The sequence below is a fragment of the Phoenix dactylifera genome, chromosome 13 (genome assembly GCF_051530095.1).
Source record: "Phoenix dactylifera cultivar Ajwa chromosome 13, Ajwa_hap1_PhDact_Kaust_v1.1, whole genome shotgun sequence".
In the NCBI taxonomy this organism is placed as follows: domain Eukaryota; kingdom Viridiplantae; phylum Streptophyta; class Magnoliopsida; order Arecales; family Arecaceae; genus Phoenix; species Phoenix dactylifera.
In genome coordinates, this window is record NC_143202.1 from 17,362,817 (window position 1) to 17,368,816 (window position 6,000).

Here is a 6,000-nt window from a genome sequence, read left to right on the forward strand (position 1 = left end):
TCCAAGATTACCTACCATCAATATTGTCAAGCATTGTGAAAGCTAAAAGAGAATAGAGGGAGAAAAAAAAGCCCTGGGGTAGTAACAGGGCCTCATACACTCGATTTGGGTTGGTTTTCAATTTTAATCCTTTTAAAAAGCCAAGCACCATATTGGATTATATGTCCATTCAGACCTTTTTGATCCATGCCTTAACTGACCTCCATTAGATATGCTTGTGAAAAAGATCTTCAAGTATGAATCATTATAAATAATTTTTCTTATACAAAGGTCATAATACACAGAAGAGGACAAAAAGATTCATATTCAGCAGGGTCAAATAACTGCAACCACAACCAAAATGTTATTTCAGAGTCAGAAAGCCATATCATATCTTCATATTCTTATTTACAACATCAATCCAGGTCAGAAAAAGTTTGGCCCTCAAATTTTATGACCCTTTAGTTTCGATCAAAATCACTGCCCGACAAACTCTTCTCGAAGAAACATTCTGAAACTTGATAGTTAGTGATGGAGATCATTGTCAAGAATAGGCATATGCTAGTGATACAAAATCAGAGATTCATATTCAGCAGGGTAAAATTAATGCACCACAACCGACAAGTTATCTCAAAAAGCCATATCATATCTTCAGATTCTTATTTATAACATCAATCTAGGTTAGAAACAGCTTGCCCCTCCAATTTTATGACCCTTCAACCCTAATCAAAACCACTGCTTGAGAAACTCTTCTCTAAGAAACATTCTGAAGCTTGATAGCCAGTGATGAAGAATATTGTCAAGAATAGGCATATGCTAGCGACATATGATGACATATGCTCGATAACACTACCAAACTTTGAGGTTAATTGACAAAACAGAAGTGTGCATGCCAATTCACAATCCATTACAAATTCATGAAATCAAAGACTTTGGCTGAGATATTCAATAGTTATGATATAAACTACTAAGGTTTTAGGGAAAGAGTTCTTTGAGAATGGAATTTTACAGCTTCAACAATAGTGCAACTCACTCTAACCATCCATATACTTTTCAGAGAAGATGCTCCTGCAATAGTTTAAGTGAACAGAATATGATGCTATTGTTAACTCCTTCAACTTCTCTCTTATTATTGAATGCATATTGTTGCCCAGTAGACAACCCAAAAGGGAGGGGGGGTTGAATTGGGTTTTAATAAAACTTTGGTACTTTTTAAGTAATCTAATGAAAGCTTTCTTGATTTTAATCTACAAAGATAAATCAACTTATGAATAGCAATACAGAAAAGACGCTGAAAGAATCACGACACAAACACACAAAATTTTATAGTGGTTCGGAGCCAACCCTGCTCCCACGTCCACTCCCCAAGCCTCACTTAAGAGTTCACTATAATTCCTAGGATTACAACCGATTATTTTACAAGCTCACAACCTAACTTGTTGTTTTTACGAGATCACAACGAACTCGGCCGGTTTTTACAGACTCACCGACTAGAACCAATCCGATTATTTTCATCGGCTCACAATCCGACCCAGTTGGTTTTTTTCGGATTACCAACTACAACCTACACAATGTTGCTTTTACACAGACTCACCAACAACCCTTAAACCCCTTGGTTCAATCCCCTGATCGAATTAAGAAACAAAGAAAACAGAATATATAAATTACAGCACTATATAAACAGTATGAGAAAGGTAGAAGCTCTCAAACAGATTTTATGCTGAGAAAAGATGTGGCTTCTCCTTTTCTGGATCCTCTCTTGAATGCTCCGATAGTTGAGGATCAGATAATCGAGCCTTAAATGTGAGAAGTATTTCTGAAATTAATGTAAGAATAGTAACTCCCCTTTCTCTTTTCAAAAAGGCTCTAAACTTTCTTTTGGGAAGATGTAAACTTGAATGCTCTTCAATGGATACTTTGTTCTTGTCTCCCATCTCCTTTCAAACACTTTTCAAGGCACTTCATTTTAAAAAATAGCTGTTAGAGAGAGTAAAAGAGCTGTTCTGACATTACTGTGCAGCCTGACAATATGACCGTTGAGATTGGAGTCGACTCGCGTGACTAGGAGATGGCTCAGCTAAAATTGGAGATGACTCGTATTCTTCAGGAGACAACTCCCGCCCAGGCATTTCTTCCAGAAGATAGCTCACGACATTTAGGAGTCGACTCGCCAAATGAGAGATGACTCGTAACCTTCAGGTGTCGACTCGGTCTCAGTATATTAGAAACTAATTTTTTTGTCTTCCCTTATTAGAGTCGACTCGAGCACAGTTGGAGTCGACTCGAGCACAGTGTATCAAAAACTGACCTTCTACCTTTCTTGTTGCAGTCGGCTCATTCTCAGTTGGAGGTGACTCTATCTCTGACTTGGTCCTTGGAATTGACTCGGCCTTCACTGGAGTCAACTCGATCTCAGTGCCGCAGAAAATATTTTTCTGTCTTTCTTGTCGAAGTCGACTCGCCCATAGCTGGAGTCGACTCGATATCAGTTGGCTTAAAAATGACTCTTCTGTCTTTTTGCAGGAGTCGACTCGTCCTCTGAGTAGTGCTGCCTCCTTGGCAAACTCCAAAATATCTATTTCCTTCTCTAATTCATTGACCCTCTGTTGAATGTTTTGATAGATTTGCTCGTGAGCAATCTGTCTCTTCTACAGCTAAGAGATTTGCTCGAATAGTCTTGTGAATTTAGCTTGATTCCTGGAGGCCACTTCATCGGCAATGCTGCTCACTAGGCTCCTTAACAAATCTTCATTCAATTGGACAGGAGTAGAAGCAGGAACAGTGGATGTTGATGGTGCACAAGTAGATGGAGATGGAATTTGAGTGGAATCAGAGGGAATATCAGTAGGAGCAGAAGGAATATCAGTATGTGGAATAGGAAGTTGATGTGAAGCAGCGAGGTCTGTGGCTTTCCTAATCCAGTCTCCTCCCCGGTGAAAATCCATCCTATGAAGAGTTTCCTCGTCTACAAAATGTATAAAACGTAGTGAACGAGAGGGCTCCCCCCCATGGATAGGGGATAGGTACCCTAAACTCCCTAAAAATCAATGTGAAAACCATTCCGTAAGGGAGACTAGTCCTAGCCTTGTTGAGAGCCTCGCACATGTGAAGAAAGACAAGTTGAGAGAGGTTCAGAGGCAGTTCCTTAATGATGTATGTTGCAGGAACGGCGCTTTGGCCGGAGCCTCGCGCAACAGCATAGCCCACATTAAGCTAGCAGAGAAAGAGGACCACGTTCCTCCCGAGGTATTGTCCGCTTTGGGCGCTCCGGCCCGCGCGTCCAGCGCTGACGGGGGGAGACTGGTGCCCTCACGGGTTTGCCCTTCAAAAGGCACCTCGAGAGGAAAGGATTTCCACCCCCCATTTAAGGCATGGAACCTTTCCGCTACTAGCCGATGTGGGACTAAATTCAAGGCCCCCTCCCCTCCCCACAACATAGCCCCCCCAGCGGGAAGGTTCCTTGCCGGTTTTTAACGCCGGGGGCCCCCACAGTCCTGAAGGGTAGTCAATGGAGGGAGGAGGCGCCCCTACCTGGCGCGCCATCTGTTGTGGGGACGGCGCTTTGGCCGGAGCCTCGCGCAACAGCATAGCCCACATTAAGCTAGCAGAGAAAGAGGACCACGTTCCTCCCGAGGTATTGTCCGCTTTGGGCGCTCCGGCCCGCGCGTCCAGCGCTGACGGGGGGAGACTGGTGCCCTCACAAGTTTGCCCTTCAAAAGGCGCCTCGAGAGGAAAGGATTTCCACCCCACATTTAAGGCATGAAACCTTTCCGCTACTAGCCGATGTGGGACTAAATTCAAGGCCCCCTCCCCTCCCCACAACAATGTAATACATGATAGCAAGGTCTCTTTTAGAAATGAAGTTAAAGCGACCACCTTTGGGAAAATAAATTCTATGGATGATGCTTAGAAGGAGCCGCATCTCAGCATTCAACTGATTGGCAGACACCTCCTCTAGAGGACTTTCAGGTTCTCTATTTAGAATAGTTCTAAGAGCCTCAACCCTATCAGAGTGTGATGAAGGAGAGGCACCTACACTAGGAGGATCCAAAAGTCTAAAGAGTAGGGTTTCAATGATGATTATTTTCATATTACCTACCCATCCGAAAATGTTGCCATCTCCTCTACTTGCAGTGCTAAAGAACTCTCTCACAAGCCCTAGGTATGTGGGATGATTTAGTGAACAGAGGAACTCTAGACCTTGTGCCCTAAGATGATGCCCTAGGGTGAATCCTTCTCGGGAGAGAAAGTCGAAATCGACTTTTCTTCCGGTCATGCACGAACGCGAGGGAACAGGCCTTGGAGAGGAAGGAGCTTCGAACTCGGAATGAGCCGGCTCATTCCTTGCCTTGGACCATCTCTCCGCTTCGCGTGCCATAAGGGGGTGCTTTCCGTGGGATGTGGATGCTTTCTTGGGAGCCATTGCGAAGAAATCAAAGAAAAGGAAGGAGAGAAGAGCCAAGGAAGGGATTCTTGGGACGGCTCTTGGCGACGAAGTGAGGAAAACTCAAAGAATCAAAAGAGGAGAAGGTGAGATGGAGACGTCTCTATTAGGTTAAGTAATCGTCCCTCCCCATCCTCGAGACGACTCGCGCAAAAGCTCGAGTCGACCCGATCACGAGTCGACTCTCAGTTTCACCTTAAGTCGGCTCGAGCCCTGTTCAGCTTAATCAGATTCAATAGTCTTAGGTTCAAACAATTCTAGATTGATTTCAAGTGATTTCTATAAGCTTATATGACAAAGATAGGCTCCCATTGGATTGAGATATGTCATCAAAAGATTCAAGTCAATAGGAGTAAATGATAAATTATTGAAATGGGTCAATCACTTCTATTCTTTTCTAAAAGTACAAAATCTTTTTTCACTCAAAGATTTTGTGAGGATAGCTAGTTGATCTTTAGTACATACAAATTCAAGCAATACATCACCATTCAAAACATGATCTCTTATGAAATGGTGTCTTATCTCGATCTGCTTAGTTCTTGAATATTGAATTGGATTTTTTGTTAAGTTTATGGCACTAGTATTATCACAATTTATGGAAACTTTGTTTTGATTAATGCCATAGTCTTCAAGTTGCTGTTTAATCCATAAAATTTGAGCACAACAACTTCCTGTTGCAATATATTCGGCTTCCGCCGTAGATAATGCAACCGAACTTTGATTCTTGCTAAACCATGAAATTAAGTTTTCTCCTAAGAATTGGCATGTACCACTAGTACTTTTTCTATCTAATTTATAACCAGCAAAATCAGCATCAGTGCATCCTATTAGGTCTATATTTGAGTCTTTAGAGTACCATAATTCTACATTCATTGTTCCAATTAAGTACTTAAAGATTCTCTTAACAAGAAGCAAGTGTGACTCTTTTGGATTCGATTGATATCTAGCACACATGCAAACACTAAACATAATATTAGGTCTACTAGCTGTAAGATATAAAAGTAATCCAATCATGCCTCTAAACAACTTTTGATCTACGCTCTTACCTGATTCATCTTTATCCAATTTGCAAGAAGAACTCATAGGTGTACCAATTGCTTTGTTTGTCTCATCTCAAACTTGTTTAGCATCTCCTTGATGTACTTTGCTTGATTGATGAAGATTCCTTCATTTAATTATTTGATTTGAAGCCCAAAGAAGTGGTTTAGCTCACCCATCATGCTCATTTCAAATTCTCCCTACATGAGCTCAGCAAATTCTTTGCAAAGACAATTGTTAGTAGCACCGAAATTGATGTCATCAACATAAATTTGAACTATTAACATGCCTTTGTTTTTCTTTTTCAGAAATAAGGTTGTGTCTACATGTCCTCTAGTGAAACCATTATCCAAAAGAAACTTGCTTAACCTTTCATACCAAGCCCTAGGGGCTTGCTTCAAACCATATAAGGCTTTGTTAAGTTTATAAACATGATTTGGATAATTATGATTTTCAAAGCCAGGTGGTTGTTCAACATAGACTTCTTCAAATATATATCCATTCAAAAATGCACTTTTAACATCCATTTGAAATAGTTT